The sequence below is a fragment of the Lepidochelys kempii genome, chromosome 6 (assembly GCF_965140265.1).
Source record: "Lepidochelys kempii isolate rLepKem1 chromosome 6, rLepKem1.hap2, whole genome shotgun sequence".
NCBI lineage: Eukaryota > Metazoa > Chordata > Testudines > Cheloniidae > Lepidochelys > Lepidochelys kempii.
Genome location: NC_133261.1, coordinates 131,068,391 through 131,087,941, shown reverse-complemented (window position 1 = coordinate 131,087,941; position 19,551 = coordinate 131,068,391).

Genomic DNA, 19,551 nt, shown 5'->3' with positions numbered 1-19,551 from the left:
CTTGTCTAGGCACCTAATTACCTTTTAAAAAGTAGGCCCAAGTAACTCTTACTTGTGTCAGCATAAAATGACTGATAAGCATAATTAATTAATGTAACTGATCAAAGAAAGGGGGAAGAGTGTTGCTGCATATACCTAATGAGGGACCTTGTCTGGGAGAATGTGGCATATGGACAGGAAATCTGAGTGGTGGTAATTTTAGGGCTGGACATCATTAGACATCTTTAGCAGTATGGACAAGAGGGATCTAAGTCTATGTGGAGTCCATCAGAAACCAAGGGTCCAAGGATCACTGCATACGCATATATTGTGTGTGCAAGCATAGGGCCATGCTAAAGTAAAAACCTCCTTGCATAATGACAGGTTTCAGAGTAACAGCCGTGTTAGTCTGTATTCGCAAAAAGAAAAGGAGTACTTGTGGCACCTTAGAGACTAACCAATTTATTTGAGCATGAGCTTTCATGAGCTACAGCTCACTTCATCGGATGCATACCGTGGAAACTGCAGCAGACTTTATATACACACAGAGATCATGAAACAATACCTCCTCCCACCCCACTGTCCTGCTGGTAATAGCTTATCTAAAGTGATCATCAAGTTGGGCCATTTCCAGCACAAATCCAGGTTTTCTCACCCTCCACTCCCCCCCCCACACAAACTCATTCTCCTGCTGGTAATAGCCCATCCAAAGTGACAACTCTCTACACAATGTGCATGATAATCAAGGTGGGCCATTTCCTGCACAAATCCAGGTGAGGGGGTGAGAGAACCTGGATTTGTGCAGGAAATGGCCCACCTTGATTATCATGCACTTTGTGTAGAGTGTTGTCACTTTGGATGGGCTATTACCAGCAGGAGAGTGAGTTTGTGTGTGGGGGGGGGGGGGGTGGAGGGTGAGAAAACCTGGATTTGTGCTGGAAATGGCCCAACTTGATGATCACTTTAGATAAGCTATTACCAGCAGGACAGTGGGGTGGGAGGAGGTATTGTTTCATGATCTCTGTGTGTATATAAAGTCTGCTGCAGTTTCCACGGTATGCATCCGATGAAGTGAGCTGTAGCTCACGAAAGCTCATGCTCAAATAAATTGGTTAGTCTCTAAGGTGCCACAAGTACTCCTTTTCTTTTTGTAAAAACCTCCTGAAGATCTTTGGTGGCTTTGAAGGTGCCCTGGTACCCCGGTGATAAATGAAGTGCAGGGAGGGAGGCAGATCTGTGCAAACATCTTATTTTTTGTTTTTCAGGTTTTGGGTTTTTTTCAGTGCCAGCCTGGAAAAAAAAAAGGATAAAAATGAAATAAAATGTGTTGAATTTTTTTTGTGTGGGAAAAGAAATCCTTTCCCACCAGCTCTAACAGAGTTCCTTGAGGAAAGGACGGAGCAGGAGGAAATAAGGAAAGTTCTGGAGGGACAGGGAGCTTGAATTGGGTGGGGTTAAAGAAAGACAAGGGGTTCAGCAAAGCTAAGCAGGTGATCATTGATTTTAAGTACACATTTAAACCTGATTGACAAGTGTTGAATAGGGACAGGATGACTTGCATTCTCTACATTGAGCATGTGTTTGGTGCTTTGCCGAAACAGGGACTAAATTAGGAAATGGCTCAGTCAAAGTGGCAGAAAAGGAAGGTGCCTTTAGCAGTGCCAATGTGGATAGTCTGGAAGAAGAAGAAAGGCAAGGAGCAACAATAGAGGTGAGAGTTTTTAAAGAAAGAACTTTTGCAATGACTATAATGCTGGTTTGAAATTCACACAGATAAAACCAGATCAAAGCCCTGAGGTTAATTAACATCTGTGCTCCCCTATCAAATGCTGAAATGCCATGTTTTTTTTTTCTTGTGAGTGTTCTCCATACACACTACAGAGCCAGAGCTATATCGACTCTCCAAATCCATGACTTGCCTTGTGCATAATCCCAGTTGGGAAGAGTGTACTCATAAACCTGAAAGTATACATTGCAGGTCAGTTCTCTGAAACATATCAATGTCTCTAGTTTTTGTCACTTTAGAAACAGATGCTCCATTCTTCTCCCAAATTCTGATATATCAAAGAAGGCCTTAATTTTAAATGATATTACAATGCTTATTGAGAAGGAAACCAAACATCTCTTCCAACATCACTATCCTCTTATGACACTTACAACTTTTTGAGTTAACAGCAAGCACTAAGCCAGATGACTGATTTTATCATCCTTAACATCTTGTTGACAACTGTAGGCTTCTGCCAAATATACTTTCCGTGTTCTGAGTCTCTCAGCTACAAGAGATGCCTTTAAAAAATTTACAACTTCATGTTTCAAAGATACAGATTTCGAGAAGCTGAAGACTAAAAACTTGACTTGCTCTCCTCCCACTCAGAATTGCAAATATGGTTTTTTTATTTTAATTTCTTTATTTAAGGGTTTGATTTACAGCCTAGTTAACTAACTGTTTCATATAACTTGATCAGACTAATTGTTTAGCATGAGATATTTTGAGTAGACTTTTAAATTAATCTTGTGGTAGTTGGTTTTGCAAAAGATGGAGAGAATATTTCTGCTGTAGGTACAGTACTGCACTGGTGAATGATTCACTGGTTTAAAGGATAGGCAAGAGCAAACAATATCACGGTAGCATTAGAAGATCTAAATACTTGACTACGCAAATACACATACCATTTAAATACAAAATAACTTATTGCCTATGATCAATATTACTTGCTTGCCTCAAATTGCTCTTCTTTGAACTGCATTCAGAAACTTTGGCTACTACAGATTGTATTAGTGCAGTAGTGTTGTAGGCATGGAACATATCTATTCTGCTCCCTGTATGGTGTTGGATTCCAGTTCATGTCTGCATTGCAAGTCCAGGAGCAGCTGTTGACCTATCGAGCCTTTTACAGTGTGAGTCCTTGCATCTATGGAGACAGTCTCACTCCGCATACTCTTATCCAATAGTTGAGCTCAGCTGAGGAATTCAATCTAACAGCTGCTAGAACTAAATAGGAAAGAGTTCGTGTTAGGGTGGTTTCCGCGAAGGGCACTTGTCTCTGGAATTTTCTTCCCCCTCCTTTGAGCCAACAGAGCCCAAGGTCATAGGACTTTTAAGCCATGTTGTATGTTGTAGGTGTTGACTCCACCTTTTCCTGAAGAGGTGAGGTAAGCGTGGGGGGCTGTTTTTCTTTCTGTGAGGAAAGCGTCCAGGTCTCTTTTTTTGGCCAACCTAGATGTGTGTCTTTTTAAATACTTTGTGATGTGAAATCTAGAAATTATGATACTATGGGAGCATAAACTACAGTGGAATAGTAACAGGTTTCAGAGTAGCAGCCATGTTAGTCTGTATTCACAAAAAGAAAAGGAGTACTTGTGGCACCTTAGAGACTAACCAATTTATTTGAGCATAAGCTTTCGTGAGCTACAGCTCACTTCATCGAATAATAGAATGTAGGGCTGGAAGGGACCTCAAGAGGTCGTCTAATCCATCCCCCTGCACTTAGGCAGGACCAAGTAAACCAAAACCATCCCTGGCAGGTGTTTTTCTAACCTGTTCTTGAAAACCACCAGTGATGGGACTCCACAACCTCTGCTGGCAATCTCTTCCATTACTTACCATACATAGATTCATGATATATAGGTCATGGATTCATAGAACTTAAGGCCAGATGGGATCGTTATGATTATCCAGCCTGACTTCCAGCATAGCACAGGTTATAGATTTCACCTAGTGTTCCATGTGCCGTGCTCAGCATAATTGAATTGGAGCATATTTTTTCGAAAGATGTCCAATCTTGATTTAAAGAGCCCACATAACGGAGGATTTAAAACGTCCCTTAGTAATCTGCTCATTTCAGTCAGGAGTATGGGAAGGAATAATATCAGAGTATGGGTCCATATCCTGATGATCTAAAAACATATTTTGAATTCTCAGCTGAGTCCCTCTCAAGGTGTCACAGCTTCACCATTGCAATGATACATGAACAAACTGAAGATCCCTGCACCTTCAGAGACTGCATTTACAAAACCTCTTCCATTTTGAAAATATCTACCAGTTTGAGAGCCAGTCCTGATCATTAAAATGGAGAAAACCGCCAGAACCAGTGATATCTCTTGAAGAGAAGAAACTTACTAAGTAAGGCCATGGCCAGTCTATTATTCGTTAGCATGGTGAAAAACCAAGCCTATTCCTGATCATTCTGGGAAAACGTGTTTCTTGGGGATTTTTGTTTCTTGGATTTTCTCAAAATCTGTTCTTAATGCTCCGGACTGTTAATTTTAAAAACATACTTGATAACTAATGTCATGATATGAGGCCTGATTTTCTGAAGCGTTTAGCTCCCATTTAGATACAAAGATAAATTGCATGTTGGGTGCTGAACCCATTTGAAAATTTGGCCCTGGTTGTAGGTCCTCAACACTTGGAAATCTGGCCTGTGGTGTAGGTTATGAGGCTACTAGTGTTATCTGGGGTAGTCAACAAGTGGCCAGAGACTTGTCTTAGCTGCCCTTGTTGTGGCTTATTACTTAATACAGTTAAATCAACGCATGCTACATGTTTACAAATAAATGCTGGCTTTTCTCAGATCTGAGGAATTGTTAGAATCTCGTTAACGTCTTTTTCAAAAGTCTCGTCCACATTAGGATTAATTGGCTAATAACCTTGATGTGCTACAGGAGCCAAATGGAGTTGTTCCATTATTCTCCAGACTGAGGGGCTAAAATCCTTATTTATCTGGAGAGACAGAGTTTTTGATGAGATTACAAATTTGGTTGAAAAAGGTAATAGTATTGATGTAGTTGACTTCTGTAAGTTGTTTGACCTGGTACCTCACAACATTCTGTATAAAACCTAGAACAGTATAAAATCCACGTGGCACACAGTAAATGGATTAAAGGTTGATTAACTATCAGTTCTCAAAATGTAACTGTAAATGGGGAATCATCATCAAACTGTTTCTAGTGGGGATTGGCTCTTGTCCCTACGCTATTTAATATTTTTATCAGTGACTTGGAAGAAAACACAAATTCATCACTGATAAAATTGCAGACAACACAAAGACTGGGGGAGTGGTAAATAATGAAGAGGACAAGACACTGACACAGAGCAATCTGGATTGCCTGGTAAACTGGGTGCAAGCAAACACTACACATATTAATAAGGCTAACTATTAACGCATACATTGAGGAACAAAGAATGTCGGCCAAATTTACAGAATGGGGAATTTTATCCTGGGTAGCAGTGACTCTGAAAAAGATATAGAGGTGTAGCCCATAAGGCCAATTTGCTAGCTTGCTATATTGCATAATATGTTTTCTTTTGGTTTGATTCATATTATTTTGATATCATATCATATTATTAGTGAATCATAGTATTTTCTTGGGTTTTGTTTATGTGGAATTCCAGTTTATTGAATTCATAAGAGTTATTCATGGTTATTCATAATAGTTGGCTATAAAGCAAGTAAACTACAGGCCTGTATCCTGTATGATTAGCTAGAGCAAGTTAGTATAAGTGTTTGTAACTTTGCCATAGATAAATGGCCTACTGGTCGCCCCCCTTAACTTTGGGGAACCGAATGGGGACCTGAACAAAGAACTGAATCAACTTACCTTAAGTCTGGAGCAGACCGGTAGCTGCAGGGAACACCCCAGAACATGGAAGTCATGAGTTAGGTCACAGGTAACGGTTTCAGGAATGAGATAATCAATACTAATACATATGAGTATATGTATTAATATGTTAACCTATAGAGTAAGTGTACCCAAAGATAGATTTGGGCATGGTAGGTTGCGCCTAGATTCTGGCAGTGGGCTGTATCGGGACCCTATAAGAGGGCAAACAACCATGCAAAGTGTTCGCTTTTTCCTATCTTCTATCAAGCTGTCAGCTCATCTTTGCAACACAGCTTAGCTACCCAACACTCGAACCTATCCCTACCAACTTGGGAAGCCTGGATCATCAGGTCGTCAGGCGTGCCAGAAATGAGGCTGGTCTTCTGTTTCCTACTACCAGGTCTTCAGGGAAGGGTGGGAGTATGCTCGCTTAAGTAGTCTTTTAGAATAGAAATGTTACCACTAGGGGTCATAGAATTGTATTATTTCTTTGTGAGAGGCTAGAATCCTTATTTATCTGGAGAGACAGAGTTTTTGATTATTATTATTTTGGTTATTTCAATATTTCATGCTTTTCTAAATGATCTGCTCTAGGCATTATTTTGGGGAAATTCTATGTCCTGTGTTATACAGGAAATCAGACTAGATGGTCACAATGGTCCCTTTTGGCTTTGGAATCTATGACTTCCACTTCTGTGTTACACCTTGGTGGTGAAAGCTTACATCTGGAGTGGTGTAATATGTCTGATATCAAAGGACATAACATTCTGGTGTTCAGAACAAACTCAAGATCTAATTTTGAATGTTTTCTTTTTTCATGACTTCTGGAACTTTGACCTCTGGATCCTTAGTAGTGTGTTAACTACCTCAAATGGGTGCATAGCAAATCCCTAACATGTTCCACTGAGCTGAGGGGGTTGCATGGTCCATAAAAATCATGCAGTAATCTCAGACCCTTGCAATGGGATGAGCCAACTGCTTCAATGCTGCTGAACTTTCTAGGGATATCCCACCTCCAGGGATGCGTTTCATTCCCAAGGGGGGCGGTGGAGGGATAGCTCAGTGGTTTGAGCATTGGCCTGCTAAACCCAGGGTTGTGAGTTCAATCCTTGAGGGGGCCATTTGGGATCTGGGGCAAAACTTGGGGATTGGTCCTGCTTTGAGCAGGGGGTTGGACTAGATGACCTCCTGAGGTCCCTTCCAACCCTGATAGTCTATGATTCTGTGACGTTCTTATACTGCACTGTAATGAATGGAAGGTTTATGGACAACAGTAGTCCAGCAGGGGCAGTGGCATAAGACGGTGGGCCAGATACTCAGCTGGAGTAAATCGATATGGCTCCACTAAAATCCGTGGAGTTATGCCGATCTGCAGGAACTGAGTCTTTATGTGAATCCCATCAGCTCATCTGGAAACTGGTCATAAATATATATCAACATGCAGCCATATTTGTGAATACCACATTTTTTGGTTCCTGTCATAACTTTAACACTTGAGCTTATCTTTTGTATGTTACATGCCTTTGTTTTCATAGTAAGTTAAAAATACCTTCCTAGAACAGTAATAGTGTTACGTTTTACCATACGAGGATGTATTACAGAGCTTTTAAAATGGAGATTACATAAAATAGTCATTAGGAACAATTAAATATGCACACCGCTCTCATCAATGACCCAGCAGACATATTACAGTAAAGCAAATGACACCACTACAATATTAGAAACCAGGTGTAGACGGGACTGGGCTACAAACCAGCACATGCTGGACAGAGCAGTTAACTGGCAGTAGAAATGCATGTCTGCAGACCGATCTTAGCATCCTTTGTGTTAAAAAGAATTTGTTTAAATGCTTCATGAGCGGAGAGTCTCTTGGCAGCCATCTTCTGCAGTCAGGCAAAATCTTCCCCCACAAATTGCATGGTTGGCCGTATTGGTCTGGAAATTCAGTAGCATGTGCACTGGGCGGCATGGAATTGACAAATGAAGCAGATGCTTGTTCTAATAGAGACCTGTGAAAAGAACCAGAGTCTTTATAGCCAGATCCATCAAATAAGAGTCCTTTTGGAACATTTTTCTTCGTTGGGAGGAGAAAAGGGAGATGGATGCGATATTGATAGATGAAATTGCTATATTGCTAAACTAAATCATGTCTCCAGACCCTTCCGAGGGGCAGAGAACAGACACCTCAGCCCCTCCCACTAATAATTACCCCTCCAGTTTTAGAGTGTGTGTCGGCGTATACAATCCAGATTTATCTGCACAACTAGACATTTGCTCTTGCTAACTGGGTTGTTAAACAGCTGCCTGGCGTGAATGCAAAGAGCCATTGCATGCAAACGTGCAAGCTCAGCTTTAGGATCCATTTTTGCATATTTGCACATTTATTTTTCTTGAGATCTCGGATATGATGGTTAATAGGGACAACACTTTCAAACCTGACTAGCATTTAAAGCCATGTTTAGGGACCTAAATAAGTGCCCTGATTCTTCAGAGGTGCTGAGCACACTTAGCTCACTGACATCTCTAAGAGCTGCAGGTGACTCACTTAGGTGCTAGCTTTAGGCACCCAAGTTTGAAAAACTTGGCCTAAATACTTATGGGTTATGAATTAAGACCTCATTTTGGTAAGGTGCATATATGTATGCCTAACTTCAAGGACACAAGTACTTCTGTTGGAGTCAGTACAAATAATGAACAACAATAAAATAAATTGATGAAAAAGAGAAATTCTATAAAATAAACTATATTTCAAAATTTAAATTAAGATAATACTGAATTAAACTTAGCACAAATAAAGCTTTGACATTCCAAGTTCAGGCTGCTAAGACCTACTCATCGATATTGGATTGAAGTTACAAAATCTATTTTCCTTTATAGAATTGTACTTTCTAATTGATTGTCTCAATTTATATCATGCCATGGTGCTGATGTACTCAAACATGAAAAAAATGAATATGTGACAAGCAAAAATGTCAACAGGATTATGACTGATAACCTTTAATTGCAAAGTGTACAATGCAGCTATGTTCTCATTGTGAACCTTGTGGATTCCCTTTGGAGGAAGCCAGAGCAGCAGCTAGCAAACTGAATCTACTGGTTCCCAGTTACTATCGACCTAGACAAGGACAAGGACATGCTATACACGTTAGCCCTTCCCTCAAGGTGCTACAGTTGAATGTTGAAGGCCACAAAGTGTTCTGTTCTTGAGAACATTGCCTCCTGACCCAACGCCGATGTCATCGGCCTTCAGGAAATTCATGTGAATTTCCTTATTGCCTGTCAGTTCATAATCTCTAGTGTTGAAAAGCTACTGCTGGTACAAAATCTCTTATAAACTACAGCCAGCACGAAAACAATGGTTGAGCCACTAATGTAAAACCCAATTTATTTGATGTGGAAAGTCTATCATCTACAGCATATCTGACTATTATGGCATTGTAAGGACCAGTCAGTTTAAAGTGACTAACATCTACAAGCCTTCTAATCAGCGCTCCTGTTCTACCATCATCCCACCATTTATGCTGTTACGAATTATACCTTGTAGGACACGCACACAACTGCTGCGAATTATACCTGGTAGGACACGCACACAAATGCTGCGAATTATACCTGATGGGACACACACATCAATGCTGCGAATTATACCTGATAGGTCACGCACAGTTCGAATCTAGGCTGAGGCACAGAAACAAAGTCCACAACTGCAGAGTTCCCAAAAGACACTAAGTTTATTACGCTCGAGCGTGGTGCCCCCCTGCTAGCCAGGAGGGGACCCTGAATGCAGATTATACAAAGGTTATATACCTTTTAGCAAAGCATGTTGCCCTCGTGCATCGGAAACCTTAGCCAATAAACAAACCCTTGTCTTATCTACCACCTATCCCTGCTTGGTGCATTCCTCGTGCTATACCAGTATGTTAATTACACAGCATGGTCCTAAAGCTATGCATCAGTAACTTTTATTATCAGGATGGGAGGCCCCACATCAAGGCCAAGAGACAGGGAGTTAGAGACTGACAAAAACCAGATACTGGGAGTCAAGGCAGGCTGGAGACAAGGAGGAGGATTTTCACAGGGATTCAATATCTAAGGATTACTCCTCCTGGTGTATGATGTGCTGGCATTTAAACAATGGTGGGCCCCAAACCAAAATGGAGTCACATGTGCTAACTTTTCCTTAACAATGCCCAATATATTCATGGCCACCACACCATCTGGAGCTATAGAGAATCCAATCAAAGTGATATAGACCTTGCAAACTGGGCTTCCTTTAATGAACTACACCTTCTTCATCACTGCAAGGGCTGCTCACTTGACCGCACTTGCATCACTTCTGCTGGAGACCACCCTCTACCAGCCAGGTCCTTTGAAATTTTCCCCCCAGCCAGCATTGCCCCATCCTTATCCGATTAGGGGTTACCATGCCTTTAGTGATCACTAGTTTGTAAGGCTGCATTGCAACTATAGAAAGGTAGACTTGGACAATTACACTGAGCAACTTGACCAATATGCAGTATTCAGAGTAGCAGCCGTGTTAGTCTGTATTCGCAAAAAGAAAAGGAGTACTTGGGCACCTTAGAGACTAACTAATTTATTTGAGCTTAAGCTTTCATGAGCTACAGCTCACTTCATTGGATGCATACTGTCCACAGTATGCATCCAATGAAGTGAGCTGTAGCTCACGAAAGCGTATGCTCAAATAAATTGGTTAGTCTCTAAGGTGCCACAAGTACTCCTTTTCTTTTTGCAAATACATGTATGTATGTATCCCACATAACATGTCAATAAATCAAACCACACAGTTTATCAAGACAAGTTTTAAGGCGGCCTCCAAGTTCCTTCCATGTGGTGCCCAAGAAACCTACATACCATGTCTGGATGAAGAACATGCAGACCTCCTTAAACAATATGAAAAATCTGGTGTTCCATAAATATCCAACCAGCTTCCAGAGAGCCTGCATGCAGCTCAAAGAACATGATGGGGAAAAAGCAATCTCAAAAATGGACATGTCAGACTTTAGCAGGAAAACATGGTCACTCATCAGGACCTCCCATGAGTTTTCAAAGATAATGGTCAATGGCTCTGCAATAACATTAGCAAACTCCACATATGACACACTGGTCTGTTGTACAAGATGTGAAGAGTTCATCCTAGATGTGTTGCCATGGCAACTTAGATACTGCTTCAAGGTACACATTTTCAAGAGGCTCTGGGTCACAAAACCAGCACCTTCAGCTTCCAAAAGAAGAGAAAGAAAAGGAGGACTTGTGGCACCTTAGAGACTAACAAATTTATTTGAGCATGAGCTTTCGTGAGCTACAGCTCACTTCATCGGATGCATGATTTAATTGGGGATCGGTCCTGCTTTGAGCAGGGGGTTGGACTAGATGGCCTTCTGAGGTCCCTTCCAACCCTGATACTCTATGATTCTATGATTAATGTATTCACCAGCGACCTACCGAATACAGTCTCCAGGTGGTTAATGTAGGCTGATGATATCTGCTTGGCCTCAAGAGACTGACTCAAAAAGACCCAAATGAACCTGAACAGTGATAAGGCTGTCAGAGGTGACTATTGCAAGAAATGAGACTGAAACCAAGTACATCAACGACTGTGTCAACATACTTCTACTTCCACCAGGCTCAGAGCCAGCTTGAGCTTCACATCCCTTTGAAGGTCAGTGGTTGGCACATGATCCAAAGACAGTGTGTCTAGGGCAGTGGTTCTCAACTCTGGTTCACCGCTTTTTCACTGAAAGACTCTGGTGGGCCGGGCTGGTTTGTTTACCTGCCGCGTCCGCAGGTTCGGCCGATCGCGGCTCCCACTGGCTGCGGTTCACCGCTCCAGGCCAATGGGGGCTGCAGAAAGCGGTGCGGGCCGAGGGATGTGCTGGCTGCCCTTCCCATAGCCCCCATTGGCCTGGAGCGGCAAACCGCGGGCAGTGGGAGCCACGATCGGCCGAACCTGTGGACATGGGAGTCACCAACTTCACAGCAGAAACCCTATCTGAATAGTGTTGCACGCTCTCCATCCAGGTAATAACATCAGCAGCTCACTGTGGTGAACAGAAAGGAGAACACCTCTACCACGTCATCACCAGGCTGGATAAATGGCCACCAGAATTTGGGTTTCTATGCTGTCTTTGGAGCCAGCTTAACGGGTTCAGGTGTAGCATAGTTCATTGTACCAAGACTAACCAAGCCCCAGGCACCCAGGACAACCCACTATCCATCCATGGTGCTGTGGAGATGGTGGATGGTACTCTTTGTGTGTTGGGCTCCCTGGAGTTCTTCCCAAGAAGAACACTGCATAAGAGCATTTAGCTGTGTATTTTATACGTTACAAAAATATCACTGAGCATCTACCAGAGCCATTTATGGCTGGTGCTATTTTTAGGTTCATATTTTATTGTAGCTTCTCCTGTAGCGATGTTTATTTGCTTTTGTTTCATTATTGTTTTCCTAACAGCCCTATGGTCTATCATGCATGATGTATCATAGTCTTTTGGTCTAGATGAATGCAGAAAGCCCCATCATGAAGTTTCTAGGCTGAAAAGAGGATTCATACGATCAGTAAGGCACTGGAATAGTAATGTTCAGGAGGCATTCTGGGTTGAATTCCGAACTTTGCTACACACTTTTTGTGTGTCCTTGGGCAAGTCATTTAACAGCTGCATGCCTCAGTTTCCCAAGTGTCAATAGGGATCATATACATTCTGTTTGTCTGTTTAGATGGTAAGGTCTTTGAAGCAGAGACTCTATCTCGCTATTTTCTGTACAGCATTGAGCACAATGGGGCTCTGAACATGGTAGGGACCTATAGTCACTACTCTAATACAGCTAATAATATACAGCCCTTTTAATGATCAGACTTTAGCTCTAGCTAATGGTGATGCCACTGCCTGCATAAAGAAGGAGGTACACTAGCTGGCAATCTGATGTGTGGACCTAGGCTACCTATCTGCTCTTTGGTTTTGATGGAAAACACAGTATTTATTCAGAATTAAGCTAGTGAAAATACACACCTGTATGAATCTCACCTGGGTGGCAATAATGTACCTAAGTGATTTTATCCCCCATGAATCCTCCAGTGCCTCTCTCTGACTCACACAGACGTATGAGAGGCCAAGCCATGTGGCGGCTGGAGTATATACCTTACCACCGAGCAGGCACCTCACTTCTTATTTGCACCTGTGTGAACATTCATGGCTTTATTTCATAACAGCACGGCGGCGAGTTGCACTTTTACAAACAGGAAATTAAATCAGATGAGGATGTAAACCTGCAGAGGCAAACAGGCACCCGTAATGGTTCTTTATTGCTTATTTCTTCTGCTGTTCCATTTTGCCATCGTCTGGTGCTTACTGAAGTATATGATTTATTCATAGAAGACACTGTCACAGCCAGTGGGTTGTACAATAAACCAGTGACAAGGCCGGTGCCAAAAGCCATTAGGAAAAGAGAACAATAATCTCGACACAAAGGATTTACAGACCAAGTTGTCTTTAATTTAAAATCCTTGACTAGAGCCTGATGATAATTACATCACATTTCAAGCCAGCCAATGCTGACAGGCTCCTGTGGTTCCCTTTGGTATTAAAGAATCAGTAATAATTGAAATCTACTTTAAAAAGCAGCAGCAAATTAATGTCACCTTAAGGTCAATGAACCACTCACGCATGGTGCTAAGAGCCAGATTTTTCTCCTCTAGTAGGATAGAACAGAAGAGCACAGTGTGGTGGCTTTCTACATGTGCATTATGGGTATGTGTCGAATATGCTTATTGGACCAGATACTGGTCTCTGTTCCTTTGTGTCTCTTTTTTATTGTTACCAGTAGTAACTAAGGATGCCTTACATCACTGTCAGTCGGGCCGAGTTAATGGAAAACATGCCTAGTGGGCTATTCCATTCATTTCTTCACCTTGGCCGCATTTCTCTCTTCTTAGCTGCCACTCCCAGGGGGATCTATTGCAGTGGAAGCAGATGGGAAGGGGGAGGTGTGTGTGCAGCTGATGCTTACTCCAGGTCAAAGGAACGTTCATGTCAATGGGCATTGGATCAGGCCCTAGAGAAAGGGGTGAGACATATCAGATCGTCACCATTCCCTTCCTTTGCTCCTACTCAGAAGTTGAGCAGCTTAGCAGCCCTCTGTGCTGCATACTCAGTGTGTGGCCAGGAACCTTAGACTGCTTCTCTTGCCCACACCCTCTCTCCTGTGGAAGAGTGGCCACGTAATCAGGTGGTGGTCTCTTTGATGCTGTTCACACCTGGTTGAGGCATTGGCTAGCATTTTATCTCGGGGGAACTTGTTAGTGACTGCCCTTCTGAACAGGTTGGAACATGTCCCAGTAATATCACACAGTGGAATCTTCTTTCTTTACATACAATATTGCCAGACATATTTTCCAGGACAATAACAATCAGCAAATCATAAGTTTTCAAATGATACCATACACAATATGCTTTGTACAAAATGTATCATAGTCTTATGAAAGGGGTGAACGTAGGAGTACAGACTGCCAGTATTTATTAACTTCTGAACCTGCTTTTTGGAGACAATGGAAATAAAATCAAAATGCATCCAATCTGCCTTCAAGTTTCTTAATAATGTTGTTGCAGCATACAGTTAGTTATTATTCAGGAGTATTCAATAGCAAGATTTCGACAGTCAAGACCGGTGGATACACAGCTCAGTTTCTGTTCTCCAGAGTCTCATCTGAGAGGAAAGATGAAGTATGGTCTCTCACTAATATTTATAGTAGCCATAACTTTGTTCTTGCTTGATTTCAGTATGATTCGTGCTGTTGCAGAGTCATTAAGGACTTTGAAAGAATGGAGTCTGATTTGTGTGATGTACTATAGAGGCAGAAGAAGTAAGAAGCCTTTCTGAAAATCCAGTAAAATAAAAACCCTGAGTATCAAATGTTTAGGGCTTAAGCTGTAATTGATGGGATCAGTGCAGTCTTTTCTGGAAAGCAAAGAATATCTTGAAGCTTAACTTTCATTTTGGACATTTGTTCCATTTATACTCCAGACTTGAGGGAGTTGAAGTAGTATTTATTGTAAACTATGGGACAGATGCCACAAGATGCCGAGTACCCTCAGTCCTCGGTGACTTGTGCAGGGGATAGTCACTGTATTTTTCATGCCGGTGTTGGACTAAACACAAGTCACTCTTGCTACATATCTTTGATCATTAGAAAACATTTCCTGAGTATTTGCAGATTTTTCTGTGGGATGTGTAGGGAAGTGTATGCATGTGCTATATCTACTCAGGTAACCTTATTTACTGAAAACACGGGGGCAAGCTTGTAAGGGTGATCACTGTGCTTGGAAAATCCATTGGACAATATAGATTCTCCTGCCTGCAAAATTCTTTGCAACTGTAGAATTCAGTGGGTGTGAAGGGACACCCACTCCCAGCGGCAGGGAGGAGGCTAACAAGAGCCACTGGGCTTGTGCTGCCCTAAGGAGGTGCACCTGCCCAGCTTGTTCCTCCTGGAGGAGGAGGTGCTTTCAAGGGGAAGCTTACCAGGAAGAAGGCTGTTCCACAGAGACTGCTAATAACAGCGGCAGGCCAGTTGAGGAAAAGACAGACAAGGAACACACTGCTTCCAGAGCTGCCTCAGCTGACAGCCACGCAACCCGCCCCAGGAAGAGGTGTAGGAGGTAAACCACATAAAGGGGCAATAGACTTTCAGAGACTGAGGATGTAAAACCCTATCCAGGGGCTGTCTGACAGGTTGGCCACTGTTCCAGCCAGACTCACCTTTCTTGCAAGGGGACAGAAGGAAGAAGAGCCAGTCGTCTGCCAGGGAGTGACTGCCCCAGAGAACTCCCCCAAATGCATCTGTAACCCACACTCCTCCTGGATGTGGTGCTCTGTCTCCCTCTAGTGGCACCAAGACCACTTAGAGATTAATGAGTCTGCTACAGCCTTCGCTAAGAGCCGTGTGACTTTCAGCTCATGTAGTAGAAGCTCATGCATTTAGCTCCAGAGGTCCCAGGTTTGATCCCGCCCGCCAACGACCAGGGTCTGTGGGCGTTACACAGCCACTGGGGGAATAGAGAGGATAAATGAAGGACAGTGGGACTTGTGGGGGAGTGTTTAGGGAGTCTTGACCCCTCCTACAGTGGTTTGATAGTACTGGAAAAAGTGACCATGCAGGTGTTTGTGCATATGAGCTTGTGATAGTCAGAGGGAGTCTTAAAAAAAAAGTATTAAAAATCTCCAAATATTTGAAGGAAATAAAGGGCAAGGAAGGTTTGGAGTTTAAGTTGAATATCAATACTCCTCCACTCCTGCATAGTCTGTGGAATAGGTGAAAATCCATCACTTGAGTCAATTAGTCTGACTGAATAAATCTCTTTTGGATGTACTGGGCTGCACACTTCTCTGTTGGTAGGATAGTTAAGCAGCATGACCTAGTGCAGTAGGTTTTTTTCTAGAATGGGTTGAATTTAGGGCTGTCTGGAAAACAAGAATTCCATTTTGTGAAATTTGTTTTCATTCCTCATTGGAACAAAAACAAGAGCTTTTGGGGAAAAAACAAAACAAAAAAAAACATATGAGAGAGGCACCCACCCCAGAACTGCCAGTATCCTGGTGGTCAGGACAGCCACCTGAGAGTCTCAGATTCAGGCCCCTGCTCTGAGTGTTTTGGAGTGGCGGCTTGAACTCAGCTGCCTTACCCACTGGGCTATTAGCTTTTCAGTTGGGGGGACGGTGTCACTCCCTCCGGAAATTCCATCCTGGACTTGAGATACTTTCCTAATGAAAGCTTGGTTGAAACCAGCAAGTTTCGGAAAAGTTTCAGTTTCGACAAATTGGTATTTTTCCAAGAAAAAAAAAAAGGTTTCATTGAAAAATTCCTGACCAGCTCTAGCTGAATTCTTCATTGCAAATTATATGTGTTGAGAATGTAACCCTTATTTATGTCTCAGTCAGTTGCAAACTGATCTGGTTTTTCCCTATTAAAAAAAGTAAATAATTATGGGCCAGATTCTGCCACCATTACTTGCACTGAGGTAGCATCTTACTCCACAAGTTAACCCATTGACGATACAACTACTTGCATAGTGAGGTGCTACTCAAGGTGAGTAAGGTTGGTAGAAACTGGTCCTGTGTTATTTCAGATGTCACTGATGGCCAGGGTTGACTTTGTAATGGCAACTGCTGTCCTTTGTGCTGCCAGAGAGGCTCCAGGCCAGGAAGGGGTGTTGTTGGAAGGTAGATAGCAATATTTAAGGCTGCTAAATTCCATGGAGACAAATTATGAACCATTTACTTACAATAGCGAGTAGTTCCACTGAAGTCAGCGGCCTGTGTGTGTGAGGAAGGGGTGCACAATCTGGTCAGTGATGGCTGAGAGTTTGCCACACAGTACCAAGGTTCTTCTCCAATAGCTATCTCCTTACTTCCAGGGACTGAGAGCTTACTTTGTTTCTGTTGCAACTGCTACTGTGTTTTAATAGCTATTATTAAAGAAGCAGTCAAAAGAATTGGTTTTGCCTTTTCGGAAGAGTGCCGTTCATTCCCTTCTGTATAGGAATTACTGTACAACTTCCTTTCCACTCTAATTTCAATAGAATACAATGCTAGGTTACTGGTTTGGGAATCCAAAGTGACTGTTTTAGGTGAAGCCAAATTCTGGATGTGTCAGACTTTCCCCTCTGGTTGTGTGTCTTGTGTTTTTGTGACGTTAGGCATATTTTTATTTCAGACCATTTCTACGGAGATCTAATATCTAGCTTTTGTAAACTAACTAAAGATAAAAATAAGTTAGAACTACAAAAAAATCTAATCAACCTTCTAGCCCCCACTAGGTTAAAGACATAAAGATGCTCATACTTATCTACATAAGAGATCCATTCAACTGTAACTAAAGTCAATAGAAAGTCTTCTATTGATTTTCATGAGAGATGGATCAGACACAAAGTGTTGGCATAATTCTGTTGTTATAGCCCTTGTCCTCACCTCCTGCTATCCAGTGCCTATGTGTTTTTTTAATTGGCTGCTTATGTTTCAATGTAAATTGAGTAAAGCATCTGGAACGCTCCAGGTGCTAATCAAATAAGAGTTTTCATCCCATTTACTTCTGAGGTTTGAAAATAGATTGTATTTTAAATAGTTCTGTTGCTATTATCTGGCATTACTTTCTGACTGGCCTATGGTATACACGCCCATTGTTTTCAAAAGTACATTCAGAAAGTACTTGCAACACCATGCTGCTTTTTATCTGGGGAATCCTACACTTTAGAGGACTTTTATGTTGAGAGATTTCTCTAGCCACTGTTTTCAACAAGCTTGTGATGCTGAGAGTTTCAAACATCGTCCTTGGAACATTACATTAATATTTGATCTTCATTGAGTTGTATGGCTTCTGTAGACAGGGCAGAGAACAATAAAGCTTTTGTTTCCTCTTGCTACGTGACAAAAAGGGAGCTTTTTGTTTGTTGATGTAATGTGAATGGCAAGAGGTTCATGAGTGGAGAGACTAAAGCCAATCACATGCAGCTTTGAGCATTCATACTGTTTCCAGAAGTTTATATAGAGAACCCGATGAGTAAGACAGTATCGAAATGATAGCACTAAGCACTGAATAGCATAGGTTTTATTTGTCTCTATTCTGTGTGTGTTCAAAGAACTCCACTGTGAAGGAGAAATGCTACACAAGTTTCAAGCGGTGTGTGAGTAAAAAATACATTCATATCAGAATGAAGAGATTCAAAGTAGATCCAACCTATCTTCACAAGAAAATCTCTGTTTTACAGATGTGCCCTAGAGGATCCATAGTTATGTTTCTGTCATCTTTTACACTTTTCAGTCCTTGCAATTTATATTTTTTTAAAATCTAGGAAAAACTAGCGTGACCCCAATTTGAAGACTGAGAAATCACACATTTGACGGTAAGGACATTTGAAAAGTTAAGATTTCTACCAATGTTCATCTTGTCATATTTTACATCCCAGGCTGATATCTGGGACCTACTGAAGTCGGTGAGGGGTCTTTGGTTTGATTGTTTGTTTTGTTTTAACAGGGCCACAATTTCACCCTGAGCACATCCTGGTATTGATTAAATAGCAGAAACACATTACATTTCATGTATATGGAAAGGAAAGTGAATACAAAGTGCCAAACACATGGAAAAGATATTAACTAGGGTTTCAACCAATCTCTTAACCATTAGATGACACCTAAAGAGGGAGCACCTACCTTTAAAGTAGGGTGACCAGATGTCCTGATTTTATAGGGACAGTCCTGATTTGGGGGTCTTTTTCTTATATAGGCTCCTATTACTCCCCACCCCCATCCCGATTTTTTCACATTTGCTGTCTGGTCACCCTATTTAAAGCATCTGGTACTAGCCAATGTCAGAGCCAGGATATTGGGCTAGATGGACCTTGGATCTGATCCAGTCAGGGAATTCCTATGTTCCTATGCAAAATGGCACAGGTAAAGTTAGTCCAGGAACCTTCATTTTAGAATGAATATCCTGATTTCTGAATGCTTCATTTCTCATCCTTAACACTGTGCGAATGCTAGTTTTTGTTTTTAATTTCCCTAATTTTGGTTCTTGTTTTAAAGAGAAGAATAGAAAAAGATTGAAGTGGGCAGGGTGTGGGCAGAAGAAAAGAAAGGGGAAAAATACCCACTGGTTAATTAGACCAACGATGTGTCTAGATGCATCTACGATCTAAGTAAGGTGTCCTAAACTCAGAAGGCCATATCCAATCTATCTTTAACTGACAGATCCTTCCCTGAGGAATGTTTTAACAACACATTGATTACTGAAATGCTCGTAACCTTATATCATCAGGAACAAAATATAATGTGTATAAATTCCAAGTTTAAGCATTCATAGTGTTAAAGATAATACTGAGCCAAATTGATTTTCCCTCCCCAGTGAACTATAAAATAAGCCCAGGTTTCATCTAATTCCTATTAATGTCGACAGGAGTCTTC